This window comes from Giraffa tippelskirchi, chromosome 13 (genome assembly GCF_054371585.1).
Source record: "Giraffa tippelskirchi isolate mGirTip1 chromosome 13, T2T-mGirTip1v1.2.pri, whole genome shotgun sequence".
In the NCBI taxonomy this organism is placed as follows: Eukaryota; Metazoa; Chordata; class Mammalia; order Artiodactyla; family Giraffidae; genus Giraffa; species Giraffa tippelskirchi.
In genome coordinates this window covers 122,174,304-122,201,980 of record NC_137287.1, presented here as the reverse complement: position 1 = coordinate 122,201,980, position 27,677 = coordinate 122,174,304, and the positions used below count along the sequence as shown (strand labels likewise).

General features: G+C 44.7%; 2 long non-coding RNA genes across 4 annotated transcripts in view; one reads left to right on the top strand and one right to left on the bottom strand.

The window, feature by feature from the left end:
- LOC145532394 (uncharacterized) overlaps positions 1–27,677 on the top strand; it is a 115,270-nt gene that overhangs the window by 49,463 nt on the left and 38,130 nt on the right. The window contains exon 3 of one of the 3 annotated variants that reach the window (XR_014073190.1): positions 21,876–22,004. The exons of the other annotated variants lie outside the window; for them this stretch is intronic. This is a non-coding gene — a long non-coding RNA (uncharacterized LOC145532394). The remainder of the gene's footprint in view (positions 1–21,875; positions 22,005–27,677) is intronic. 3 annotated transcript variants of the gene reach the window in all.
- LOC145532398 (uncharacterized) lies at positions 21,763–27,342 on the bottom strand. Its single transcript, XR_014073196.1, has 3 exons — positions 27,191–27,342; positions 24,706–26,810; positions 21,763–23,063 (listed from the first exon to the last, which is right to left on the bottom strand). It is a non-coding gene; the product is annotated as an uncharacterized LOC145532398 (long non-coding RNA).

Sequence of the window (27,677 nt, the reverse complement as noted above, 5' to 3'; positions counted from 1 at the left end):
GCAGGCGCAGAGGAGGAGAGCCGCTGTTCTTCAAAGGCACGTGGGCGGACCCGTGGCGGCAGATGGCTCGGGATCGTGCTCTGGCAAACCATCTTTAGAAACATCTGTGCACGCAGAACGTTCTCCTTTTCTTCCTGACCTGGGCAGACAGCAGTTTCTCTGCGTTTGTTTAGTTTTGCATTTATCACCACTCCCCCTCGTTCTTCCGGATGAAATAGTTCAAGACTCATTTCAAAGCTCTCACCTGGGCAAGAGTGAAGACACCAGCTCCTGGGTTCAGAGCAACTGCCTTCAATATCGCCTCGTGGTCTCAGGCAGCATCTGGACCCAGCGGTTGACAAGCAGAAGCCCTCGCTCTAGGGAACCTTACAGGCTAGATACGAAGGAGGGTGGAGCGGAGGGAGGGGCCGGCAGGGTGAGAGGGCCCCGAGCTCGAGTTCAGGGGGTGCTTGGAGAAGGCTTTCTGATGAGGCGATGTTTGGGTAGAGACAGAAGAAGGTGATGGGTGAATGGCTGTCCACAGACTACTTGGGAGAAAAGCATTCCAGGCAGAGGGAGCAGTGTAAGTGTGGTGGCCCTGAGGCAGGAGGGCCCTTGTCCTGGTGCAAGAACAGCATCGGATTAGGAGGAAGAGGGAGGAGAGCAACTGAAACTGCATTTGTAATCATCCCCAGGGGCTTCCCTGGTGGCTCAACAGCTGAGAATCCGCCTGCCAATGCGGGAGACCAGGGTTTGATCCCTGGGTCGGGAAGATCCCCTGGAGAAGGGAATGGCTACCCACTCCAGTATTCCTGCCTGGGAAATCCCATGGACAGAGGAGCCTAGAGGCCTACAGTCCCTGGGCTGCAAAGAGTCAGACACGACTGAGCAACCAAACAACAGCAAGCATCACCGGGGCAAGGATGACGACTGTGATGTCTCTTCACCACCAGCCTTGAACAAGTGTCTTAGCCTCACTATACCCTAGTTTTCTCAGGCCTACAGTGGGAATCATAATAACATGCACCTTATAGACCTGATGTGAGCATTAAATGAATTAATATTTGCAAAACACCTAAAGCAGTGTCTGATATACAGCTATAAGTGAGCTGTTACTATTATTTATGATTAGCTTTATTATTGTTGCTAATTTTACATCACTTTTGAAAACTATTACTTGCTCCTCACCACCACTAAATTCCTGACTTCAATGTTTTGTACTTGGACAAGGTTAATTTGGGGCTTCCCAGGTGACTCAATGGTAAAGAATCTGCCTGCCAATGCAAGAGATTCCTAGGTTCGATTCCTAGGTCAGAAAGAAGCTCTGGAGGAGGAAATGGCAACCCACTCCAGTATTCCTGCCTGGGGAATCCCATGGACAGAGGAGCCTGGTAGACTATAAAAGTCAGACAAGACTTAGTGGCTAAACAACAATCAGGTTAGTTTTATTTATTTTTCCTTAAGCAAAACCTACATGATCACCCACTTAGACATCGAGTCTAAGTGGATCGAGACATTTGAGTTTCTGCTGCAATGAAAAATGACTCAAGTTTTGGATCAGAGTCTGCCTTGGAGACGACTTAGTCTAAAAGTTAAGCCGGGGAATAAGAGTTAGCTCATTTTTTTGTTTCCTGCTCTGCCATTGACCTGCTGTGTCATGGTTGTTTTCCACTCCATGACTCAGTCTTCCTTTCTGTAAATGAAGGGGCACACCCCTAGAGTAAAAGGGAGCCTGGGATTGTCTCGAATTATTATCTACGTCCACAGAATCATGTTGCCGTCCACTCCCGGAGATCTAGTGTGGTCCTAGAAGACCAACAGCTGTACAGTCACCGCAGGTAATAAAGTAAAAATAGACAAGTTCCTGGCAGGGCTTGCAAATGCTTGTGGTATGTATCTGATGACAAAGGTGAAATCAGTCCTTTCCCCAAAGTCTGAAGTAGGTATTCGGGGGGGTGAATCATGGTTAAATAAACCTCTTTGAATTTTATTGTACTCTTGGAAACTTTTCCAGAACCTTTAGCACAAGATGAAGCCTGGAATTGACTGAACTGCACCTGAATAAAATCTGATAGAGATTATACCTGTCTCTGCTCAAAAGGTTAAGCAAAAAAGACTGGGAATCCTAAACGCTCTCTGGCCAGTTATTTACATGCATGAATTAACCTTTTCTGCCTCTCTCTCCTCGGTAACATGGAAGTTACTCACTCTGACAGCCTTCACGTTGCTACTAGGATCAAAGAAGAAATAATATGACAAGAGGTGCTTTGAAAAGGACAGGAACAAAACCTAACATTTGGATCAAGCTTTCAAAGATTTTTTTTTTTTCATCTCATTTGATCAATGAAAACAAAATTTCTTACATTATCCTTATTTAAAAAAAAACACACACATTCTAAAATGTGGGTGCAAATAGACTTTTTCTAACACACTTTCCTAAGTCTGCAAACCTGAGAGATTTTGACAAACTTCTGCCAACCAGAGATGAGTCCTGTGAAGCTGAAAGTCTCAGTCTTCAGAGAACAGTTGGCTGCTTCACAAATCTTTAAATCCTCCCATGCTGATCGTTTATTCTTTCAGCACATAGGACTAAAGCTCCAGTAATTAAGAGTGTGTGTGTGTACTCAGCCAGGTCTGACTCTTTGCGACCCCATGGATTGTAGCCTGCCAGGCTCCTCTGTCCATGGAATTCTCCAGGCAAGAATACTGGACAGGGTTGCCATTTCCTTCTCCAGGGGATCTTCCCAACCCAGGGATGGAACCCGTATCTCTTGCATCTCCTACATTAACAGGCAGATTCTTTATCACTGAGCCATCTGGGAAACCCAGTAATTAAGCATATTGTTCTCCTAAGAGAAGCCAGTTTCAGATTCAAAGCTGGAAAAGCTTCTCAATTTGTGCCTGGCCAGTAGCCACCATTTTGCTGAATTCCTGTGTTCTGTGTAGATGGAGGGGAATGCAGGAAAAGGGAGCCCCTTCCTCAGTTTCACCATCTCCACCTGCCTCACGCTCCTTTGTCTTCTATTTTCTATTTAACCTGATTTTTTAAAAATAAAGTGAAAGAAGTAACAATCCAGTGAAACGTCAACCAAAAAGTAACCTGAAAGTAAAAAGGCTAACAGATTGTTTTACAGTAGTGGCTCTGATGGTAAATAATGCACCTGCAATGCGGGAGACCTGGGTTTGATCCCTGGGTTGGGAAGATCCCCTGGAGGAGGGCAAGGCAACCCAGTCCAGTATTCCTGCCTGGAGAATCCCATGGACTGAGGAGCCTGGTGGGCTGCAGTCCACGGGGTCACAAAGAGTCGGACACAACTGACTGACTGAGCACAGCACAGCACAGTCAGACCAAAGTATTGCCCTGGTGGCACCAGTGGTAAAGAACCCACCTGCCAGTGCACGAGATGTAAGAGTCTAGGCTTCAGCCCTGGGTCAGGAAGATCCCCTGGAGGAGGGCAAGGCAACCCACTCCAGTATTCTTGCCTGGAAAATCAGAGGAGGAGCCTGGCGGGCTACAGTCCATGGGGTCACAGAGAGTTGAACACGACTGAAACAGCTTAGCACACAGCACACTCGTAGTCTCTGAAAAAGGTTGTTTTTTATTCACTTATTTTTACTGAAGTATACTTGATATACAATGTTGTATTAGCTTCAGGTATAGAGCAAAGTGCTTCATTTACACACACAGACACACACACATATGTATATATATATATATTCTTTTTTGAGATTGTTTTCCCTTATAGGTTATTAAAAAGGTTGGTTTTTAGATGTGGTTTTGCTCTTTAGCATTCAAAGGTAGGATTTGATGCCTTAATCTAGTAGGATGTGATTTTAAAGGATAAATTACAAAGAACATCAGTCATTTGGATGATTCTTTTTTTTTTTTAATCTTCAAAACTTTAAGGAGAGTATGCGAGAGAGGAGCGAATTAAACATTTCCTTTTTGGTCATCGGGCAAGTCTCAATAACAGTGTTAAGGAGGCCACCTTGTTCCGGGGGGTGGGGCAGCATTTGAAGTCAGCTTCCAAAAATGAATAAACTAGGAATGCCCCAAACCAGGAGGACCTTTTGTATGTGGAGCCTCCCAATTCTTAGAAGTCAAGGGATTTCTGTTTATTTTGAAGTGATGCCTTGAGGGACTTTTTTGTTTGCTCGTCTGTTTTTGCAAGTTAATTTTATTGGATTTTTTTTTTTTTTTGATTACACAAACAATGGAAGAATACTGGCGGGTATTTGATTGAAAATAGAAAATTGCCCCCCCTCTCTCTGACACACTTGCCTTCCTCCACCCCTGCCTGTTTCTCACTTACTTCCTGTGTTAATACTGAGGGTGTATTCTTCCTATCCTTCTTCTGTATTGTCTCACACACACACACACACACACACACACACACGCGTGATAGGTGCCCTTGTCTTACCCAAAGAGGAAACCATGTAGTATTCACAGCCTACAACTGCGTTTAATCAACAGTGTCTCCTCCTGGGTAAGCTACATCCCGTCTCTCTCCTCTGAGCTGTTTCAAAGATAATCTTGCATACTGAAACCATGTGAACTTTCCACTGTCTTCTAGAGGCATGTGAGGGGAGGCTCGCTTCCCTCCTGACTGAAGGAAGGCAATGCCTTCAAGCTTCCGGAAGCAGCATTACCACGCCCCCTCGCCCTGTTCTCATCTCCGTCCGCAACAGACAAATTACACGTTTCCTGTGAGCTGCGGCTTTGAGAGCTCAGACCAGAGCAGCTCCCAAAGCTGGAGAGAGAACACAGTCATGATCTTTCTTTCTTTCTTTTCTTTCTTTCTTTCTCTCTCTTTCTTTCCTTTCTTTTTTTTTTTTACAAAGGACTGTGCCTTGAGAGAGGCAGAGTTTAACCACAATGACAAACTGCTCAGCTCAATCCTGCTGCTGCTGCTAAGTCGCTTCAGTCGTGTCCAACTCTATGCAACCCCATAGACGGCAGCCCACCAGGCTCCCCCATCCCTGGGATTCTCCAGGCAAGAACACTAGAGTGGGCTGCCATTTCCTTCTCCAGTGCATGAAAGTGAAAAGTGAAGTCGCTCAGTCGTGTCCGACTCTTAGCGACCCCATGGACTACAGCCTTCCAGGCTCCTCCATCCATGGGATTTTCCAGGCGAAAGTACTGGAGTGGGGGGCCATCAGCTCAATCCTACCCGGCGGGAAAAGCATCTGCTTTTTCCCCTGCCTGCCAGCTAGTGGGTTTTGTCACCTGATTCATACAGATGAGCTTACTGAAAACAGCAGGAGGATGCAAAGCTCCAGGAAATAGAATTGTGTGCGGCTCCTTTCTGAGGTGTACGTGTATGTGTGTGTCCGCGTGCATCGCGTGTTTTACATGCACATTTGTAACTTCTACACTTGGCCTGGAAGGATGTTCTGACAGAATAAAGGCAGGAGGCCCCAGCAGCAGGCAAACCAGGGCAGGGGTGGGAACAAGTCCCAGGCAGCTTCATGGACCCTTAGTTCAGCCAGCTGACCAGCTCCAGCCCCCTCCCGAGAGAGCCGAGTGGGTCCAGACACAATTCAGGGGTCAGAGTCCTGGATTCAAATCTGGACCCTGCCACCCACTGAATAAGCATTGTTACTTAGTTTTGTGTCTCTATTCCTTGGGCTTCCCTGATGGCTCACTGGTAAAGAATCCACCTGCCAATGCAGAAGCTCCCTGGGTTGGGAAAATCCCCTGGAGGAGGAAATGGCAGCCCACTGCACTATTCTTGCCTGGAAAAGCCCACGGACGGAGGAACCTGGCGGGCTACAGTCCACAGTGTTGCAAAGAGGTGGTTGGACGTGACTTAGTAACTAACCAACAGCAATCTCCGCTGATTAAACATGGTTATGTAGTTTACTCTTTCTATTCCTCAGCTGTGAAATAAGGGAGAACATACATCTGTATCTCTTATGTAAACCTTTACGGCTGAATATGCTTTTGGAATTCAGGAATTGGGGACTTCAGAAGTGAAAAGTGATGCTATGTCATTATGTTACAGAGCTTCTCAGCAGGGCCTGGGGCGGCACTCCTAATCCACCTCACTGTTATGTTTGCTGGGAAACATAGAAAGGTTGAATTAGATAAATATAGGCCATCAAAAGCCTTGCATTAGTTCAAGTCGTATTTTGCACCCAAAAGAGTCAGGTCAGATCAAATCAGTTTTCAGTGGCAAAATCTTTTTTTTTTTAAGTGTGACTTTGGAGTTTCAGTTCTGTGGACTTTTAATAGGATCTAGCTCACTGAGTGGTAAGGAGGATTAAATGAGATAATTAATGCTGTTCAGTTGCTCCGTCGTGTCCGACTCTTCGTGACTGCACGGGCTGCAGCACCCCAGGCTTCCCTGTCCTTCACTGTCTCCCAGAGTGTGCTCAAACTTGAGCTGGTGGTGCCATTCAACCATCTCATCCTCAATATATTAAAGATATTAATAAATATTTCCAAAAAGTATTTTCTGGGTGCCCACTGAATGCCAGGCACTACCCTAGAGCAATCAACCCATAACCCAACCAGAGTTGGCACACATTTTCTGAAAAGGGTAAATATCTTCGCTTTGTGGGTTATCCATTCTCTATCAACAATTGCTCGGCTTTGCTGTTGTAGAGCAAAGGCTACTGTGCACAATACATGATAGAGTGGACCTGGGTTCCAGGAAAACTTTATTCACAAAATAAGACAGAGGGCCAGATTTGGCCCATGAACTACAGTTTACAAACCAGCAATCAAGATGGACATGATGCTAGCTCATCAAGGTGACAAGATTTGAGTGCAGGAGACTATCAGCTAGTCAGCTAAGAAAATAACGTCTCATCTGGTGAGGACACATATAAGCAGGCTGCCTAGTTGAGCATAACCAGCTGGACAGGAGCCATAGCTCAGTTTGTCTTTAGTAAATGAAGAGTGAAGTGGGGCAGTGGGACTTCCCTGGTGGTTCAGCGGTCAAAAATCCACCTTGTGATGCAGAGTGTTCGAGTTTCGAACCCAGGCTAGGAAAAGTCACCACTCAAAATGCAAAACAAGAAACAGAGAAGGAAAAGAAAGAATCTGAAACTTAAATCTATAGCCACTGAAAATGGAAAAGGAGAACTGAAGAATTCTCAAAGGATATTCTTCAGGTTTCTCCAGTGCAGTCAGGGGGCCAGCAGCATCAGCATCCCCCGGGAGCTTATCAGGACGACAGAGTCTCAGGCCCTCTCCAGACCTGCAGGGTCAGAGCATGCCTGCAGCAAGCCGTCCAGGCGATTCACGTGCACCTTCCTGCTCTCTGAGAGTTGTCGCCCTGGTCCCGCCTTTCTTCCGCAGAACAAGACTTTACATTGCCAAGAGGTACCAAACACTACTTAAATCTGGATTAATCCTTTAAGAGGTGAGTCATCGTATGCCTGTTTCACAGATGAGGAAACTGAGGCTCTCTGGTCCCATGTCACCCACTTTGTAATTTCTACAGTCAAGTTTTAGAGTCAAGCCTTCAGAATTCCATTCCCACACTCGTAACCACAAATCTTTTTTTGCTTTGCAGGAAATAACAGGAAATAGTCTCCCTCCTATAAAAACTCCAGAAAAGGAAGTGTGACATTGCCCTAAGTCACCTGCAAGGGAGGCTGGGAATCAATTTTCAAGCTTTTCAGTTTCTATGGTGAAAAGTGGGCTCTGGTTCCCACCAGAAATCACTTGGAATAAGTGGGTTCACTGTTTAATCAGTAAAAAAAGGGGTTCGGATAGTAAGTGATTCAGAAAAAGGGATAGACACCAACTGTAGTTGGTGAGGACACATAAACTCGGAACTTTCTCTGCTGGACACACGAAAGCAAGAACTCGAGCTTGTGGATCTAAATCAGTCTACACTGGCCAAAGACTGTTTTTCTACCTTCCTCATTTAAATGTAAAGCTCAACCTCTGTTAGGTGTCCTTAACTTTCCAAAAAGTGTTAGTCATTCAGTCATGTCTGACTTTGTGACCCCGGGGGCTGTAGCCCACCAGGCTCCTTTGTTCACGGGATTCTCCAGGCAAGAATACTGGAGTGGGTAGCCATTCCTTTCTCCAAGGGATCTTCCTGACTCAGGGATCAAACCTGGGTCTCCTGCGTTGCAAGCAGAGTCTTTGTCATCTGAGCCACCAGGGAAAGCCTAAGACAAAAGATTTGCCCAATCCCTATTATCCTTCCCAGGTGATGCTAGTGGTAAAGAATCTGCCTAAAATTGCAGGAGACTGAAGAGACACAGTTTGAATCCCTGCGTTGGGAGGATGTCCTGGAGGAGGAAATGGCAATCCACTCCAGTATTCTTGCCTGGAGAATCCCATGGATAGAGGAACCTGGTGGTCTACGCTCCATGGGGTCGCAAAGAGTCAGACACGACTGAAGTGACTTAGCACGCACTCACTGGGATATATTCTTTTAGGATGGGTTTCGTTATTGTTTTCACAGGCTCTACCTCAGTCTTGGGGAAAATTACTTTAATTCTCTGAGCCTAAGTCTTATCTGAAAGTCAGGCTAATGATAACAGCAGACAAAATTTACTGAGCACTCATCATGTGTTAATGCTAGGCTGTTTCACGTGCCAGACTTCCTTAATTATCATAAGCATTATTGTCTCCATTTTTGCACATGAGACCACTTCTCCACAACTGCAGGAAGCACAGCCATCAGCACTGCATTCTACCCGAGGGGCCGCCTGGAGGCTGTAAGGACCAGTAAGCGCTTCCCTAGTGAGCTAGTGATCCACACAGTCAGAGGCCTTGGCATAGTCAATAAAGCAGAAGTAGATGTTTTTCTGGAACTCTCTCACTTTTTCTATGATCCGATGGATGTTGGCAATTTGATCTCTGGTCCCTCTGCCTTTTCTAAATCCAGCTTGAACACATGAAGGTTCATGGTTCATGTACTGTTGAAGCCTGGCTGGAGAATTTTGAGCATTTTGAGCTAGCGTGTGAGATGAGTGCAATTGTGCGGTAGTTTGAGCATTGCCTTTCTTTGGGATTGGAACGAAAACTGACCTTTTCCAGGCCTGTGGCCACTGCTGAGTTTTCCAAATTTGCTGGCATATTGAGTGCAGCACTTTCACAGCATCATCTTTTAGGATTTAAAATATCTCAGCTGGAATTCCATCATCTCCTCTAGCTTTGTTCGCAGTGATGCTTCCTAAGGCCCACTTGACTTTGCATTCCAGGATGTCTGGCTCTAGGTGAGTGGTCACACCATCGTGATTATCTGGGTCATGAAGATCTTTTTTGTACAGTTCTTCTGTGTATTCTTGCCACCTCTTCTTAATAGCTTCTGCTTCTGTTAGGTCCATACCATTTCTGTCCTTTATTGTTCCCATCTTTGCATGAAATGTTCCTTTGGTATCTCTAATTTTCTTGAAGAGATCTCTAGTCTTTCCCATGCTATTGTTTTCCTCTATTTCTTTGCACTGATCACTGAGGAAGGCTTTCTTATCTCTCTTTGCTATTCTTTGGAACTCTGCATTCAAATGGATATATCTTTCATTTTCTCCTTTGCACTTTGCTTCTCTTCTTTTCATAGCTATTATGCCTCCTGAGAAATCTGCATGCAGGTCAAGAAGCAATAGTTAGAATTGGACATGGAACAACAGACTGGTTCCAAATCGGGAAAGGAGTACGTCAAGACTGTATATTGTCACCCTGCTTATTTAACTTATATGCAGAGTACATTATGAGAAATGCTGGACTGGATGAAGCACAAGCTAGAATCAAGATTGCCGGGAGAAATATCAATAACCTCAGATATGCAGGTGACACCACCCTTATGGCAGAAAGCAAAGAAGAACTAAAGAGCCTCTTAATGAAAGTGAAAGAGAAGAGTGAAAAAAGTTGGCTTAAAATTCAGCATTCAGAAAACTAAGATCATGGCATCCGATCCCATCACTTCATGGCAAATAGATGGGGAAACAGTGGAAACAGTGACAGACTTTATTCTGGGGGGCTCCAAAATCACTGCAGATGGTGATTGCAGCCATGAAATTAAAAGACGCTTACTCCTTGGAAGAAAAGTTATGACCAATCTAGGCGGCATATTAAAAAGCAGAGACATTACTTTGCCAACAAAGTCCGTCTAGTCAAAGTTATGGTTTAACCAGTAGTCGTGTGTGGATGTGAGAGTTGGACTATAAGGAAAGCTGAGCACCCAACAATTGATGCTTTGGAACTGTGGTGCTGGAGAAGACTCTTGAGAGTCCCTTGGACTGCAAGGAGATCCAACCAGTCCATCCTAAAGGAAATCAGTCCTGAATATTCATTGGAAGGACTGATGCTGAAGCTGAAACTCCAGTACTTAGGCCACCTGATGCAAACAACTGACTCATTTGAAAAGGCCCTGATGCTGGGAAAGATTGAAGGCAGGAGGAGAAGGGGATGACAGAGGATGAGATGGTTGGATGGCATCACCAACTCAGTGGACATGAGTTTGAGTAAACTCTGGGAGTTGGTGATGGACAGGGAGGCCTGGCGTGCTGCAGTCCATGGGGTCACAAAGAGTTGGACATGACTGAGCAACTGAACTGAACTGAACTAGTAAGGTAGTAAGCAAGAGGTTAGATCTGAAGCCAGCTTCACTGATAGCAGAGCCAAGGACAAGTGTGTTCACTCATCCGTGCTTGGTTTCCTTATCTGTACCTCTACCTTGTAGAGTTAGAAAGTTGCATAAGGCACAGGAAGCCATAGGGCTGAGAGTAAGCTCATAAAACAAAAGCTGATATTATTTTCTTACCAGTTCTCTGAACAGTAACGATGACACTTTTTTTTTTTTTTGAGTATGTACCCTCGGCCAGAATTTGAAATAGACCATCTCTGCTGCTGCTGCTGCTAAGTCGCTTCAGTCGTGTCCGACTCTGTGCGACCCCATAGACGGCAGCCCACCAGGCTCCGCTGTCCCTGGGATTCTCCAGGCAAGAGTACTGGAATGGGTTGCCGTGCCCTCCTCCAGGGGATCTTCATGAAGTTAGTCCAAATTCAGCTGTAGGAGTATGGTCAGCTAACTGACACTGGAGAAGGAATTACTTAAAGAGAGTTAGCAAACACCCTTGGCCGAAAGGACCACCCTCCAGCAGTGGTTTTGAAAGTGTTTACCTCTGAGTGGGACTTGAACCGTGTGCATGGGACTCAAACGCAGCCAAAACCCACAGGACCCGGTGTCAGGACCTAATGAAGCTCAGGTTCTTGATGTCGCATGGCAGAAAGAATTCAGAGAGAGACAAAAGTGATAGGTAAGAAGTGGATTTATTCAGATTCAGAGAAACACACTCCACAGAAAGAGTGTGGACCATCGCAGAGGGTGAGTGCGGCCAAGTAATGCGGCGTGGTTAGTCTTTATAGACTGGGTGATTTCATATGCTAATGAGTTGGAGGAGTATGCCAACTATTTTTGGGAAGGGGAAGAGATTTCCAGGAATTGGGTCACTGCCCATTCCTTGGTCTTTTGACAGTGCCTTGGAACTGTCATGGCACCTCTGTATGTGTCATTTAGCTTGCTGATTGAGGATCAAGGTCTAATCGAAGTCTACTTGTCTGCTGTCTTGGACCCATTTGATTCTAATCAGTTTATGTTGTGTCCTTGGCCTAAGTCATTCTTTAAAAAGTTGTGCCCTGCCCCTTTCCCTCCTATTATATTTGCAAGTTGTTGTTCAGTCGCTCAGTTGTGTCTGACCCCATGAACCACAGCACACCAGGCCTCCCTGTCCATCACCAACTTCCGGAGTTTGCTCAAACTCATGTCCATTGAGTTAGTGATGCCATCCAACCATCTCATCCTCTGTCATCCCCTTCTCCTCCCGCCTTCAATCTTTTCCAGCATAAGGGTCTTTTCAAATGAGTCAGTTGTTTGCATCAGGTGGCCAAAGTATTGGAGTTTCAGCTTCAACATCAGTCCTTCCAATGAATGTTCAGGACTGATTTCCTTTAAGATGTACTGGTTGGATCTCCTTGCAGTCCAAGGAACTCTCAAGAGTCTTCTCCAACACCACAGTTCCAAAGCATCAATTGTTGGGTGCTCAGCTTTCCTTATAGTCCAACTCTCACATCCATACATGACCACTGGAAAAACCATAGCCTTGACTAGACTGACTTTTGTCGGCAAAGTAATGTCTCTGCTTTTTAATATGTTGCCTAGGTTTGTCATAACGTTTCTTCCAAGGAGTAAGCGTCCTTTAATTTCATGGCTGCAGTCACCATCTGCAGTGATTTTGGAGCCCCCCAAAATAAAGTCAGCCACCGTTTCCCCATCCTTTTGCCATGAAGTGATGGGACCAGATGCCATGATCTTAGTTTTCTGAATGTTGAGCTTTAAGCCAACTTTTTCACTCTCTTTCACTTTCATCAAGAGGCTCTTTAGTTCTTTGCTTTCTGCCATAAGGGTGGTGTCATCTGCATATCTGAGGTGATTGATATTTCTCCTGGCAATCTTGATTCCAGCTTGTGCTTCATCCATCCCAGCATTTCTCATGATGTACTCTGCATATAAGTTAAATATGCAGAGTACAATTCAGCCCCAGGGGAAAGGAGCAGTGACCCCACAGGAGACTGACCCAGACTTGCCTGTGAGTGTCCAGGAGTCTCTGGTGGAGGCGTGGGTCGGCATGGCCTGCTGCAGGGCTGGGGCACTGAGTGTAGCAGTGCATGCATGGGATCTTTTGAAGGAGGTCGCCATTATCTTTATTACCTCCACCATGGTTTGGCCCCAGGTAAACAGTACAGTTCTTTCTCTTGCAATTCAGAAATAGGTTTTTCATTGGTAAAACTAGTTAATTAGCATGATGGTATTAGAAATGGATTTGCATTGGTGAAACTAAACCTGTTGGAGTCTTGTGAGTTAACTAGAATGCATTACGGGATATAACAATCAATCCTTCACCTACACCCTTCCCCCCCTCCATAATTAATTCTGTGTCCAACCACTGGTTTAGGAGGAGTTGTGATTATATCATTGACCAGGGAGCACAGAATCCTACTTTTGGAATGTTGTTATGCCTGCCCGGGAGAACCTTGCATTCAGGGTGTAACCAGAGCGCCTGGAAGAATAGAGTGCTGAGAGCCTCCAGAACAGGTTGCAGGAACTGTTCTGTGCCGGCTTTGCTGAGCAGCGTTTGGCTGTAGGAGTAGCAGAATTGGGACAGAGACTTAATTTTATGACAACATGTAGTTAGACCGTGGGAGAACAGTGAACCATCACCTCTTCCAAAAAACAGCCCAAGAACCGTTTCATGCAGCTTGGCTTAGATCACAACCGTTTACCTGGAATCCAACAGCCATCACCCAGGTCATCCTTCCTAAGAGAATTGCTGCTGGTCCAGCTTCTAGTCAGCAATGTAGTCAGAGAAGACAAGACATGACCTGTGATTAGTCTAAGCCAGACGTCAGCAAACTGTGGCCTGCAGGTGAAGTCCAGCCCTCCACCTGTCTGTGTAAATAAAGTTTTATTGAAACATAGCCACACCCATTCATTTATATGTTGCTGTTGTAATAGCAGAGTTGAGTAGTTGTGACAGATTATCTGGCCCCAAAAAACGGAAATATTTGCTCTGTGGCCCTTTTCAGAGACAGTTTTCTGTGTCTAGGGAGGATCCGCATGTGTGTGGCCCCAGGGACCGTAGCCCGCCAGGCTCCTCTGTCTAGGGGATTCTCCAGGCAAGAAGACTGGGATGGGTTGCCATGCCCTCCTCCAGGGAACCTTCCCAAGCCAGGGATCGAACCTGGGTCTGCCTGCATTGGTAAGCGAGTTCTTTATCACTAGCGCCACCTGGGAAGCCCCGAGTATGGTCAAAGCGTTCTGCAGAACAGGAGCCTTGGTCTCACCTGGGAGCTGTAGGAAGTGCACTGTCATGCCTCACTCAGGCCCACCCTGGAATCAGATTATTTAGGGAGTAAAACTTCCCACGAGAGGGAAAAAGAATGTCATGACTGGCTTGGATCAAATATCCTTCATCTGGGTGTATTGATGGCCAAACTAAATGCAGGTTCTGTTAGTAGGGGAGAAGAGGAAATAACTGTCAGGCAGTTCGATCCCTGGGTTGGGAAGATCCCCTGGAGAAGGGAAAGGCTACCCACTCTAGTATTCTGGCCTGGAGAGTTCCATGGATTGTAGTCCATGAGGTCGCAAAGAGTCAGACACCACTGAGCGACTTTCACTTTTATGGATTTTTTACATCCATTTACAGCCCCAGACACTGAGAGTTTTTATGTTACTGTCATGGATTTGCTCCATGGGTTGAGTAGACCCCCTGGAGTAGGAAATGGCAACCCACTGCAGTATTCTTGCCGGGGTAATCCCATGGACGGAGGAGCCTGGTGGGCTACAGTGCACAAAAGAGCGGGAGGTGACTGAGCGCGCGCACGCGCACACGATCACTGGTAAAGAGAAGGTTACCGCGATTGGCTTACACCGTCCAGAGTCTGCAGACTTTTCCCATTGAGAGCCAGACACTGAATGCTTTAGGCTTTATGTGCCACTCGGTATCTCTCTCAACTGCACTGATGGAGTAATGTGAAAAGCACCCACAGATAATGCATAAAATCACTGGGTCTGGTTGTGTTCCAATGAAACCTTATTTATAAGAACAAGTGGTGAGTGGGGTTTGGCCAGCAAGCCATACTTTGCCGATCCTTGTTCTATACCTTAGTCATTCAGAGCACAGAACTAGATCCAGATAGATTCAGACCCTGGTTTTCTCACTCACCAGCTGTGTGACTGCAGAGAGAGCGAGTAACCCTCTCTGTGTCCCTGTTTCCTTGTGTAAAACTGAAGATGCTTAGACCTCCAGGAAACAGAGAAACCATCAAAACTATGGATAAATGTCCTCCTATTAGCGTTGGGTAATTCAGTTATTCTGGTCCCAGGCTCTTTGGATCTTGTTCTGCCTGCCTTGGTATATTTTCCTTTGAATCTCAGATTTGCCTCTCATAGTCACAAAATGGCTGCCACAGCACCTGCTGGCATTTATTCACCTACAAAATGCCTAAAACTTGGAAGAGAGACTATTTCTTCCCTTGCTTAGCTTTTCATGAGCAAGAATAATCATCTGAGAGACATGTACCATCCTACTTACTTCACATCTCATTGGTCAGAATTATGTCACATGGCTATTCCTTCATCAGTTATTCCCAAGAGAAATAAAATTACCTTAACCGCTTAGACTAATTTAGCCACACTAGCTGGGAGTGGAGTATAGGCATTGACAATTTGTTAAAGCTCTGAAGATGATCTGACCTGTGGCTGAGGTTGAGAACCAATGATACCAATCAATACTTCATCCCCTGGGACTGTTGAGGTCCTAGCTTTCCCTGAAGCAGGTAGCAGTCAAGATAAATAAAATTAAAAGTATATGTATGTGTGTACATGTAAACAGTGTTTTATTAGCAAAAAAAATAATTTAGTGATTACTATTAGACTACAGCTGGGCTTCCCAGGTGGCATTAGTGGTAAAGACCATGCCTGCCAATGCAGGAGACCTAAGAGATGTGGATTCTGTCCCTGGGTTGGGAAGCTTCCCTATAGAAGGGCATGGCAACACACACCAGTATTCTTGCCTTGAGAATCCCATGGACAGAGGAGCTTGGTGGGCTGCAATCCATAGAGTTGCAGAGTCGGACACAAATGAAGTGACTTAGCATGCATGCATGCATTAGACAACAGCCAGGCTATGCTAAGCATAATTTTGAAAAAAATAATACGTTGTCCCTCGAATATTTTTAAGTTGATATCTTAAATTCTTTACCATAATTCAAATAAACCCATTTTTCCTAACAAGAAATAGAAAATAGTAAACAGTTTGTATGAAAAAAAAAAAATACAGTGTTTTCGGTTCAAGATGGTGGAGTAGAAGGACATGCATTCATCTCCGTCTCCGAGAGGACCAAAATCACAACTAGCTGTTGAACAGCCATCCACGGGAGGACGCTGGAACCCACCAAAAAGAGATAGCCCCCATCCAGAGACAAAGAAGAAGCCACAGCAAGATGGTAGGAGGGGCACCATCACGATAAAATCAAATCCCATACCCGCTGAGTGGGTGACCCACGAACTAGAGAACAGTAATACCAAAGACGTTCTCCCACTGTTGTGAAGGTTCTGAACTCCATGCCAGGCTTCCCAGCCTGGGGATCTGACAGAGGGGCTGGGAATCCCCAGGGAATCTGACCTTGAAGGCCAGCAGGATTTGATTACAGGACTTCCAGAGGACTCGGGGAAACAGAGACTCCGATCTCAGGGGCAGAAACAAAATTTTGCATGCACCAAGACCCAGAGGAGAGGAGCAGTGACCCCACAGGAGACGGAACCAAACTACCTGCTAGTGTGGGAGGGGCTCCTGCGGAGGCGGGGTCAGCAGGGTTGGGAGCACTGGACGTCCCCCTTGGCGTAAATCCTCTTGGAGTTCCTATTATCCCTAACATAGAGCCAGGGCTGGGTCACCTCAGGCCAAACAGCTATCAGGGAGGGAGTTCAACCCCACCCATCAGCAAATAATTGGATTAAAGTTTTACTAAGCAAGGCCCTGCCCATCAGAGCAAGACCCAGTTTTTCCCATCACCAGTCCCTCCCATCAAGAAGCTTACACAAGCGTGTTAGCCTCCTCCATCAGAGGGCAGACAGAAGAAGCAAGAAGAAACAGTCTCACAGTGGCTAAAACAAAACCTGTCTTATGGAAAGTTAATCACAATGAAAAAGCAGAAAGTTATGTCCCAGATGAAGGCACAAGATAAAACCCCAGAAAAACAACTAAATGAAGTGGAGACAGGCAACCTTTCAGAAAAAGAATTCAGAATAATGATAGTGAAGATGATCCAGGATCTCAGAAAAGAATGGAGGCAAAGGTTGAGAAGATGCAGGAAATGTTTGCCAAAGACCTAGAAGAACTAAAGAACAAACAAACAGAGATGAATGAAACACTAGAAGGAATCCACAGCAGGATAACTGAGGCAGAAGAAGGGATAATTGAGCTGGATGACCGAAAGGTGGAAATCAGTGCCTCAGAACAGAATAAAGAAAACAGAATGCAAAGAAATGAAGACAGCCTCAGAGGCCTCTGGGACAACAGTAAATGCACCAACACTGGCATTATAGGGGTCCCAGAAGGAGAAGAGAAAGAGAAAGGATCTGAGAGAATATTTGAAGGGATGATAGCTGAAAACGTCCTGAACACGGGAAAGGGAATAGTCAACCAAGTCCAGGCAGCACAGAGAGTCCCCGGAAGGACAGACCCGAGGAGGACACACCGAGACACACGGTAAAGGTAATCAAACTGACAAAACAGAGAGACAGAGATAAAATATTAAAAGCGCCAAGGGAAAAATGACAAATAACATACAAGGGAACTCCCATCAGGCTATCAGCTGATTTCTCAACAGAAACTCGACAAGCCAGAAGGGAATGGCATGATATATTCAAAGTGAAGAAAGGGAAGAACCTACAACCAAGACTACTCTATCCAGCAAGACTCTCCTTCAGATTTGATGGAAAAATCAAAAGCTTTCCAGACAAGCAAAAGCTAAGAGAATTCAGCACCACAAACAGCTTTATAACAAATGCTAAAGGAACTTCTCTAGGCAGGAAACACAAGAGAAGGAAAAGACTTACAGGAAGTAAAGTGAAGTGAAAGTTGCTCAGTCGTGTCTGACACTTTTAGACCCCATGGACTATACAGTTCATGGAATTCTCCAGGCCAGAATACTGGAGTGCACAGCCTTTCCCTTCCTTCTGGAAGACCCCAGAGGATCTTCCCAACCCAGGGACTGAACCCAGGTCTGCTGCATTGCAGGCATATTCTTTACCAGCTGAGCTATCAGGAAAGCCCTACAGAAAGTAAACCCAAAACAATCAAGAAAATGGTAATAGGATCATATATATCGATAATTACCTTAAAAGTAAACGGTTTAAATGCACCAACCCAAAGACACAGACTGGCTGGGTGGATGAAAACATGTGCACGCATGCACCTCCACTTACCACATCACTCTGCTTGATCCACCCCCCCCACTGTATGTTTTATATAATTTTTTACAGTTATTTTTATAATTTTTATACAACTTTATACAATTATTTTATGTTGTTAAGTTAATCATGTTCCCATTATGGCTTGCAATTGTATGTCTTATTTTTTGTCTGAGTATTGATTGTGAAAACTGATAAACACGTTTTACTCTTGTGATTATGTAACTATTTCTCACTTAATACCATCGTATCATGATCGGCCAACAGAAAAATAATAGAGCTCTGTGTGCTGTGCTGCTCTCAGTCACTCAGTCTGTTGACTCTTCACGACCCCGTGGACTGCAGCCCCCAGGCCCCTCTGTCCATGGGATTCTCCAGGCAAGAATACTGGAGTGGGTTGCCATGCCCTCCTCCAAGGGATCTTCCCAACCCAGGGATCAAACCCCAGTCTCCTGCATTGCAGGAGGATTCTTTACCATCAGAGACACCAGGGAAGCCTATATCACCAAAACTAGGATCTAATAGAAAAAGTTGCAATCACTTTTTAAAATCCAGATGCCTATCAGAGTTATCTTGAAATTTTTTGAAAAACACAAACGCTCAGGTATTGCCCTCTTCCTCCAGAGTTCCGTGTGTGTTTCTAATGAGCAGTCATGTTTAACAAAACCGAGTATATGATGATCTTTTACTTTTATCGAGTTTGTTTCACTTTTTCTCTTTCATATTCAGTGCTTCCTTTTCATTTAGTTTATGTTCTCCAATTTCTCCATCTCTCTCTTTTTTTTGATGTTCTTTCTCAAGCCTTTATCAAGTGTAGTAAAAAAGCTTTTGTATAACCTATATATAAATATGTATAATATGTATATTTTAGAAAACATGAATTTTTGCCTAACTAAAAAAATCATGACATTTTGATTAAACTTGTTTGACTTAGCATGAATAGAATGCTAGATTTCTAATTAAAAAATAGACATGCAACAGGAAACAAAGGTTTACTCTATAGTATAGGGAACTATAGTCAATATCTTAGAATAGCCTATGATGGAAAATAATTTCAAAAGTAACATATGTGTATTTGTGTAACTGAATAACCTTGCTGTGCACCTGAAACGTTGTAGTCAACTATAGTTCAATAATACATATTTAAAAAATAATAATACAATGAATGACTATAACTGGAATCCATAATTCGTTATATGACTTGACAAAGTAAGTTTTAACTAATGTATTAAACAGCATGCACTAAATCTGAAAATATATATATATAAATATTTTATCCTGAGACATATCCAGTGTATTCTGAAATATTTGAAGGTTCTAGAAAACTTTTCAGTTACATTTATAAGAATAAATAATATTATTAAACTTCTGTCATTGTTTGGAATACTGCCTAGAAAGAAATACATATAAGGGACTTCCCTGGCTGTCCAGTAGTTAAGGCTCCACACTTCCAATGCAGGGAATATGGGTTCAATCCCTGGTCTAAGAACTAAGATCCCATATGCTGCATGGCACAGCCCCTCAAAAAAATAAATAAGTAAACAAAAATTAAAAATAGAAAAAAAATTTTTTTTAAAGAAAGCAGTGCATTTAAGATAAAGTAATACAGAATGCCCACATTTAGGTGCCTTGATTAATCATCAAAGGTGAGTTTCCCAAAAACAACATTTGAATTAGTCCATTTGTTTTTTACCTTGAAGATTATTGCACCACCTACCCCTCAATGCTCCATAAAGTTGCTGGCGTACTCCCCGCACCAGAATTCTTTGTAACGTAGAAAAAGGGTTACTGTGACTTTAGGCATGTAGGAGCATTCCCAGACAAGTTTAGGAAGAAGTCCATGTAAGTATAAACATGTAGATTCTAGAAAGTAATTCCCGGACACTCTCCCTGTTACATCCTCTTGTTTTGAGACTACAGAAATCCACTGGGTTGCTTTGCAGATTAAATGAGATAATACAATCAAGCAGGTAGGGTGATCCATTGGATATATGGCATGTGCTCAATAATTGGTAGCTATTACGATTGTTTCCAGTTACAAATAAATGAGGAATGCCTCGTTTCCCTGTCCGACAAGGGGAAGCAGGTTCAGCGTTAGGAAGTCAGAGGATCCTCTTAGATCTGAGGACAAGCCGTCTGATAGCCCTGCACCTGGAGAGCGGCGCCCGCCCGAGACCGTCAAGCCTGGGAGGGTCTCTGTAACGGCCGCGCAGGTAAGAGCAGGAGACCAACAGGACTCCTCAGCACACTGAGACCTTCCCATCTCGAGGGGCCTGCCTCTGCCCTCTCCTCCGCTCGCAGCTCTCCTCCTGAGTCTGGATCTTCAGCCGTGGCCTCTGCTCCTCTCAGATCGCCTCCCCAGCCCCCTACCCCCGATCGCCGCACCCAACCTGACCTGTCTGTCTGCCCTGCTGAATCCCCTCCCCGGCTTCCTCAGCAGCTGAAAACATCCTGTTCTTTACCTTGTTGACTTAGCTCCCTGTGTTATTCACTGCTGAATCCCTAGAACCATGTGTGTGCATGATAGATGGTAGGTACTCAAGTAGGTAAAAACTGGCTGAGCGAGAAGGCAGACACTCAAAAAGATGATGGAGTCTGAGGTCAGGGTTTGGGGGTGATTCAGTCACATGCTAGCTGAGGCACTGCATGCACCTCATTGTTCTTCTCCAATAACAGCAAGGGCTTCCTTGTGGAGTTATCAGGAGGACTTAGCGCTGTGCATTCAGAACTGACAGCCTGGATTTCCCTGGTGGTCAACTAGTTAAGAATCCACCTTGCAATACAGCGGACACCAGTTCAGTCTCTGGTCCTGGAAGATCCCACACGTCACGGGACAGCTAAGCCGATGAGCCACAGCTACCGAAGCCCACTCGCCCTAGAGAAAGAACTAACAGCCCACGGGCCCGGCACAGAAGATACTATTATTAATGTTCATTAACATATTTTTAAAACCTGGGTGTACAGTTATACTCATCAATCCTGGAAACCTATGAAAAACAAAGTTACTGTTACAACATCGAAACACTGAGTCACATGGTAACACAGATCAGCTTCCAAGATCTCCAGCTTCCGTTAGTGGGCAGTAATAGAAAAAAATAACTGTTGGGTAAGAAACTCCAACTGTCCTTGGTTTTCATTCTTCTTTGGTTACAGGATTTTCACATTTATAAACAAAGCTCCAAATGATGAGAGTTTGTATACAACTGTCATAGGATAAACATCAGATTCAAATCTTGGTAGCTTCTCACTTCAACGACTTATTTTTCTTGCAGTTTTGAAAATAACACACAAAAACAAGAACTTTTAAGTCTCGTGGAAAACAGCATTTTGTTTTCTTCATTTTTATGGAAGTTACTCTAGAAGTTTGGCTTTTTAGAAAAGTATTTGTATGCAGTTTTGATAAAGTTGGTAAAGCAATGAAGGTTTTTCAGTTTGGTCTAAATTTAGGATAAAAGTGCTTTCAAATTTTGAGATTAAAGAAGGGAAAAAGGAGAAAAGTTTGTTTTCATTTGTTTTACATCTTCCTTGGATCCTAACAGATTCAGTTTTCCAATAATTTTTTTCTTTTCTTTCTTTTTTCTCCAATTATTATTATTTCTGACATTTTATCATCATTTTTTCTGTTAAGCAGCACATTAAAAAAAAAAGAGGCATTTTTGGAGCAGAAGCAAATATATGGGTTTAAGAGCATGGGCTTAGGTGATCTAGAGCAAGGATCTGCAAATTTTTTCTGTAAAGGAATAAGTGTTAACAATAAATATTGTAGACTTTCAAGCCATAGTGTCTCTGCCATTGTAGCTCAAAACTAGTCATAGACTATACATAACCAAGTGACCATGGCTGTGTTGCAATAAAACTTTATTTACAAAAACAGATCTTGAGCTGGATTTGTCCATCAGGCCGTAATTAGCAACCGCTGAGCTGGAATTCTGTTTCATCTCTACCATTTTCTAGCTGTGATCTGGCTGTTGCTCAGTCGCTCAGTCGTGTCTGACTCTCTGTGATCCCATGGACTGCAGCACGCCAGGCCTCCCTGTCCTTCACCATCTCCTGGAGATAGTTCAGAGAACAAAGTGGATCCAGGTATAAATTATTCCACGTAAGGCTTCTATAACTGCTACCTCTTCTGCTTCTTTCTCTCTTCTTACGGTAGAGATAACAGTCTGCGCAAGGCATGCATTTAGACGGTGTCTGGAAGAGAGTCCCCTTGTCCAGCTAGTTTAACTTGGTCCCAACTGAGCTTCTGGCTAAAAATGCCTTTTCTGTCTTTAGGCAATCCCATTCAAGGTAAGTCCGAGGAGAAAAAAAAAAAAAAGAGGAACAGAGGTGGGTAGGGGACCCGAACAGATCAGTCTCTTTGGGGAGAGGGGTAATTCTCCCCCCACCAAACGCTCCTCCCACCCTCAAATCTTGACTCTTATTTTGGAGGAAAACTCTGTCCCCCAAGTTTACCCATTTTGTCCAAAAGCCGGAGCTGGCCTGATGAGCCCTTGAAGGCATATCATGAAGCTGGTTCCTCTGACTGCAGAGCTGCTCACACAAGCACCGTGGCAAAACCAAGCTTTATTTATTCCAGGAGCCAGCATCATCACAGAGGAAAAAGATCTCCGGGGATTTTTGTTTTCTTTTTTCCTTGGGGATGTTTTTCTTATGTCCAGATTTCCCGTATAAGTTTTTAGGATTTCTGGCATCAGGTGTGGGCTTTGCCCCTCATTCCTTTGTGCTGATTGCCAAATGCCCACATATTATTTACACCTCCCATTCTTTCTGGGGCTTCTAATCCTCCCTTTCTTATTACTAGCATTTTTTCCCTAGAAACTCGCCTCTTTTTTTCCTAACCAGCAGGTGAGCTCCCCAAGCCTCAAGATAAACAGCAAACAAGATTGTGAATTTCCATGACAAATACAGCAGGCGATATATTTTCCAAGCCCCACATAATTTTTTAATTCAGGGATGACAACTTCTTCGGTTTTCCTGCTCTGAACATCGACAGGCCCAGTTCCTCTTTTGCTCTAGCCTCGTTGCATCTCTTGCTGAAATAAATTTTTCAATTAGCTGGCTTGTTACGAGTCATGTGGAGCTGCCCCGCTCTTTAACTCAAATTTCCTTCTTCCCAGGCATCACAGAAATTTGCAATACAAACTGCAAAGACAAAGAACAAAAAGACCTCACTAGATGAACGAAAAGATTCAGTCGTATCCATGATTTCACTGGGTTTCTGACTGGATAATGAAAGCTGACTCCTCCCCTGAGGTGGGGGGTTCCCTCACCAAGCTACCAGTTTTACAACGTAAAATCCCACCCACTTCTTTCCAAGGACACACTTTGTTCTAAATCCCTGAATCCGTCACTCTTGCACCCAAAAAGAGCAGGGAGCTGCACCTAAGTTATAAGAGCGAGCTGCGATCTTTCTCTGAGCCCAAGATAAAAGGAATAAACAGGAGGAATTACTCAATATGAAGTACGCATTTATAATAGGTACAGGATGCGTACGCATGAGCTTGGCTTGGCTGCCTTCTGGATTGGTAGGGGCAGGGGCGGGGGAGAAACATGACTTTTTTTTTCTTTTTCATGAGCCTCTCACTCTCAAGCTGGAGGAAAGATTAAAAACTACAGGGAGGGATGAATTTAAAATACTGGGTTTTTAATGGGTTAATAATACTCTGCTTTAAACCTCTTAAAAGTTGATTCAGTCAGTTCTTCGGATGAAGGCAATTCGAGGACAGGTGTGGAGTGAAGGGACTGCTTTCAGTGGTGAGTGTGTTTGAGCAGAGAAGCAGAGTGGCCAGGAGACTAGATGATGCCTGAGATCCACCCACAGCCCGTCCAAGAGGACAAGGGAAGGATGTTAAGCCACAGCCTTTCAAAGAGATGCCGCCACATTTAAAAGGTCCATTTTTCCTGTCTACCCCAGCGGTGCTCTGTATGAAAGAGACAACTGGTGAGAACCTGCTGTGGAGCACTGGCAACTGTCCTCAATGCCCCGGGGTTTCACAAACGGGAAGGACACCCAAACAGACGGGACAGATGTGCCTCAGTGCCCCGGGGTGTCACAAACAGGAAGGACACCCAAACAGACGGGACAGATGTGTTCCTGCAGCTGATTCACTTTGCTGTACAGTAAACTAGCCACACTGTAAAGCGACTATACCCCCAATAACATTTTTTTAAATAATAATGAAATAAAATGTCAGTTTTTTTCTAACATGGACCACTCTCCAAGAGATGTAAGTAAAAAATGGAAGGTGAAAGATATGGGGTGAAGACCGATAAGTGTGAGTGTCTGATAAATGTGATGATAAATTTATCAGACGATAAATGCCTGATAAATTCTATGCTGAGACGGTTCCTGACACACTAAAACCTCACAGCAATTGCGGGGAAGGGAGGAGGTTCAACCTTCCCCACAAGCCCTTTGATTTGACTCATCTCCACCCCCATCCTAGAAGCACATATAACCTCATTTTTCTCAAAAACGAATAGCTAATTTTTTAAAAAATGCATGTGGACTTAGAAAAAGGCTGATAGATAATTTAAGTTTAAAAAAACAAAACCGAGTTGTAGTGTCTATAAATATGATTTTAGTGGTATATTTAAAACAAAGAGCATGTGCCCGTATGTACACACACACACTACACACACACACACGTACACACTCACAAACACATGTGCATATTTATGAAACACGCCTGGAAGGATGTATTAGAAGCAGTTGTCAGCTGTCGCGATGGAGATCATGAGCTACTGGCGAGACAAAGGGAGTGAGGCACTTCGAGTCTTTTACCTTAAATTTGTACTGCTTGGATCTTAGAGAGATGACATAGTGCTTCTATTTTTAAACTTTAAAAAAACTAACGTGAGAAAAAAAGAGAAGGAAATAGTCAAATACCCACAATACAGGAGAAATGTGGGCCCTGTCTTCCCAGGGAAATCAAACTCCCATGAACCCTCATGGTAGATTTCTGCTTTCTGCCTCCTTAGCAAGGGGATGTTGTCCATTATCAGTGACGCTGGGGTTTCTCCCCTTCCCCTGGACGCTGCTTGCTGGGACTGCCCCACGTGGCTTTCCCAGGTGGCCCGTCGGGGTCTCTGTCCCAGGGCCCACCTGGAGGCTCAGGAGCCTCTGCCCTCAGGGAGCTGGAGACGCAGAGCCCAGAAAAGCCTGGCTTCTGCACAGGAGGCCTTCTCGTATTCCGGTTCCTGCCTTGCGCTGCTGAGCGGCACTTGAATGACTCCATTAACAAGAAAGAAGTGACTTCTTGATAAAATCCTGACTGGCTGTCTTTTGTTTTCCGGGACACGGCCATCCCGTAGAGGGGCTTCTGCCGGAGCCATATTTGAGGGTTGGCCTCGGAGGTGATCCCTCGGAAACACGCTCTCCCCTCTCAGTCAGCTCCAGGAAGACCTCCTACACTTTCTTCTGCGCTAGGCGTGTGCGCAGATGGAGTGGGCAAAGGCACACTTGAAAGAAGACAGTTTTAAAGCCTCTATGTGAGTCCCAGGCTCCAGGCGCTTACACGGCAGTTCACCTACAGAAATAAACATGTTTTGCAAACGGACTTGATCTGTTTTGTGGGGACTGATAACAAACACGGAAGGTCAAATAGCAGCCCTGATCATTTCTGCCTGTGCGCCTTTCAGGCAAAGTTTACAGCTTAGCCAACTTCCAGCACTTCAGGTTTTGGTTTTTGTTTTTTTCTCTTTTCTGGGCCAGCTTTTTCTTGCTTCTATGATGTTCTGTTTGAAAGGTCCCTTCTTGCTTCCCAACAGTTGTTTGGAAATTTTCAACATGTAAGTCATGACCTTATTATTTTATTCGGGAGTGAGGGGTCAAGTCGAGAAGCCAAATTTGTACAAATAAGGAGAGAAATACAAATAAGGATGTGAAATTGGAGGAGTGGTCACACCCCAGTCTTCTTGTTTGGCAGCTGAAGTTTCTTGTTAATTTGGATCTCTTGAAATGATCATGGCTATTACGTTTGCAGGTATTTCTGAGACTCCATTTAGATTCCTTTAAATGGAGGTGAAACGTTAAAATAAAGCAGGACTGTCTCTCAAGATGAAAAAAGAAAAGAGCTACGGGCTATTGTCCTCAGCGCCTGATTGACTAGTAGAAAACACATCTCCATGGGAACAGATAAATGTCTGCTTTTCACGCCGTGAAATAACCAGCTCAGCCTGTGGAGCTTCACCAACCTAGCACTTTATTTGGCCTGCTGTAAGCAGCCTCTCCCTTTTCATGTTCAGCCAAATTATCTGCCAGAATTTCTTTTCAAGTCTAGGGAGGGATAAAAAAAAAAAAAAAGAATTCCCTCCCCCATCCCCCCAGTGCATGGAGTTAATTACTGTATTTTCATCTGGGAGGGTGGGAAGCGGTACACGCTGGGCTGACATAGCACACGAAACGACGGCTGGCTAGGGTATCGGCCTGCTGGCTGCGAGCTGTTGGTGATTTTTTTTGAGGTATCGCAGTCTGCCGTCGTATTTGGGTAATGTCAGCGGAATAACGAAACAGCCTGGGCGGCAGGGCCTGGCACTGGCTGGAAGGCTTGTCCACAGACGTGCCCGCTCGGGCTCTGGGACCTCAGGCAGGTGGGGAGCAGCGCTGTCTTCCTGCGGCGATCTGAGAAACGGGGGCGAAGGCAGGAGCAGGAAACCTGCCGCCGAGGCTCAGGTATCGCCTCCCCTCCCCCGAACACCCCAGCATCTGCCGCGGTAACTGCCTGATCACTCATCCGTGCTCCGAGCCAACAAAAAGGTCGAGATCGGCTCTCGGGAGACCTGGGGCTTCCTCCAGTGACTCCAGACACTTTTGCTTCTGTTCCTGGGTTGAAAATACCACCGGAAGCAGCATTTTCTGATGAGATTACAGCACTTCTAGTCCAGTTCCTGAAGCAGAGGGGGAAATAAACGAAAATGAAAAAAAAGAAAAAGGAAAAAATGGAGGTGAAACATATAGATATGTACATGCACACACACATACATATGTATCTTTTTTGAACACACAAGGCTGAAATCTTAAGGGGAAAATGCCTCAGCCTACTCGGTTCTAACACTGGGCCCCGAGAAAGGGCACGTGGGTTATTTTATAGGAATCCATTCACCCCTTCCTCTGCTGTCTCCGTCGGTTAAGCTATTTGTGTCTTTGTCTCTGTCTTCTTCCTCAGCACCTCCACCCACCCACCCAACAAGCCTGAACAGGAAATGTTTAAAGACCTGTGAAGTACAAACCCCGAGCCATTTTTCAAAAGAAACCGGGTTAAAGATACCTGCCGTTGATGTAGCAATCTAGTCCCCGTCCCAGCATTCTGTGGAGGAGATTCCTAAATATCCGAACCCCAGTGGTCTTTATCTGGCCCAGCTGCTTCTGCTGGAGAAGGAATGTGGCACGTCAAGTGTGTGAACACTGCCTCTATTGTATCCACAGGGGCTGATTGAAGCCTAGATAATTGGCATGTAACCTTCTCTATTAATAGTGCAGACAGATATGTGAATTAGCCGAATCCCTCCGACATATGCCATGCATTAGCTAAAGGGGCTTATGATTCTCCAAACGTCTCTGCTATTACACCAATAATTAGTCTTTAGAACTTGATAACTTTGGGGGGAAATCAATAAATAACAGAGAAGCTCCACACTCTGGATCAGAAGTGCTTCTGTAACCTCATCATAGTTCGGCGCTGCTAGGGGTCGTCACTGATCATTTGAGGGTTTGGGGGTTTGGGACTCTCGGTGTCGCTTGCTGATGCTGAGTTG